General features: G+C 44.8%; 1 long non-coding RNA gene across 1 annotated transcript; it reads right to left on the reverse strand.

The window, feature by feature from the left end:
* Positions 1-318: 318 nt before the first annotated feature.
* Positions 319-1,346, reverse strand: LOC105826825. Its single transcript, XR_001138331.1, has 3 exons — positions 1,279-1,346; positions 774-845; positions 319-436 (listed from the first exon to the last, which is right to left on the reverse strand). It is a non-coding gene; the product is annotated as an uncharacterized LOC105826825 (long non-coding RNA).
* Between the last annotated feature and the right edge of the window lie 498 nt (positions 1,347-1,844).

A 1,844-nucleotide genomic window follows, 5' to 3' on the forward strand; every position in this document is an offset into this window, starting at 1 on the left:
AGTAGAGGAAAAGTAGAAATATTTTGTTATTATAAGATATTTGTACTACCTGTGAAGTAGGATAATATTATTTGAATGTGAACTTCAATTAGTTGTAAATGTATACTGCAAACTCTAGGGCAACCACTACAACAAATAAAAAAGATGAATTGTCATGCTAAGAAAAGAGAGAAACTAGAATCATATTATATGCTCATTTAAAACCACAAAAAGCAGTAAAAAATGTGGAAGACAAAAATAGGGACAAAGAGCAAGGCAACAAATAGAAAATAGTAACAAATATGACCCGCTCAGGGCAATATAAGCCAAGCAGAGGGAAGCGATCACTCACATCAAAGCGGCCGATCCTTGTGGAGGTGTGACTAGCCCGGATCATCTCTGTCAGCGCCCACATCTGCTGCACCTTGGAGGATACCCTGCTGGGGTCTGGGAGACCCTGCTCCAGAAGGAGGGGTCAGTGGCCATGGGTCTCTCCCCAGCACTGCCCTTAGGGTTCCAGGGAGGCCAAGCTGGGCTAGGGACCCACGAGCTGAGACCAATAACATTTCCAAATGACTTGTGAAACATGAGATTGGGGCCTGCTGTTCAGTAGGCAGCCCAGCCCCATACCACAGATGCCTCAAATCCCATAGAGCACTCAAGAGGAAGATGGCACAGAGTAAACCAAAGGCCCTGGGTCCAGCCCCCAGATTCTTACAGAAAAGGGCCCACCTGGGCCTGTGCTGGACACCAGAACCATTCACATGTGGTTCTTACCCAGGGAAAGGGCTTACCTCAAGTAGGGGGACAGGTTGCTCACAGGGGACTGGGTGGGAGAGCCACTTGGCAAAGGTCATGGAGGGGCTCTGCAAAGCAAAGGCATACTGCCCTGAGTGAGGCAAAGTAGGAGAGCTCTGGGACCAGATTCCAAGGTCCTGGGAGTAAAGAGAAGGGCCCCAGAGCCTCAGACACTGGGAAAATACTGTTCAGGTAGCTCACAGAAGCCCAAGGCACCTAAGCTCTGTTATGCAGGAGGTCTCACAAACACAAGCAACAGAAGTGTCTCCTGGCACCTAAAAGCTCCAGCTCTGAAAGTAGCTCCAAAAGTCAGGGGATATGGGATAGTCTCACCTCTCATCATGAACTTCCAGCATTCACACTCAGTTAATCTCCATGAAAGGCTCTTTCTGAGTCATACCATCCTTACCCATCACCCACCCCACAAACCCACCTCTCCCAGCCATAGTGGGAACCCCCCTGGGGAAAGGGCCAACCAACAGCTCGGAGTTAGTCACTTACCTTTGGTCCCTGCTGATAAATCTGCAGCTCCTCCACTGTGAAAGACAGCCACAGTGGTGATGGCTGCCAAAGGAAAAAAATATATGTTTAGTTATTAATCCAACTATATCAATAATCACCTTAGCCATCAATAATCTAAATATATCAAATAAAAGACAGAGATTACCAAAGTGGATCAAAAAATAAGATCCAACCATACGTTGTCTATTAGAGCAGGGGATGGGTATATTCACACCTAATGGGCGTGGTGCTCTCTGTCTCGGGGATGGGCACACTTTTAGCTCTGACTTGGACAGTGCAAAGGCAATATATGTAACCTAAATGTCTGTATCCCCGTAATATTCTGAAATAAAAAATAATTAATTAATTAAACAAAAGAAATACATTTTACATATAAAGACACATATAGATTAAAAGTAAATGGAGAAAGATGTACCTTGCTAACACTAATCAAAAGAAAGTGCCAATAGCTATTTATTTTTATTTGAGAATATTACAGGGGTACAAAAGCTTTGGTTACATAAATTGCCTTTGCACCACCCGAGTCAGAGCTAGAAGCATGCCCA

This window comes from Propithecus coquereli, unplaced genomic scaffold, assembly GCF_000956105.1.
Source record: "Propithecus coquereli isolate 6110/MARCELLA unplaced genomic scaffold, Pcoq_1.0 Scaffold92, whole genome shotgun sequence".
Classification (NCBI taxonomy): Eukaryota; Metazoa; Chordata; class Mammalia; order Primates; family Indriidae; genus Propithecus; species Propithecus coquereli.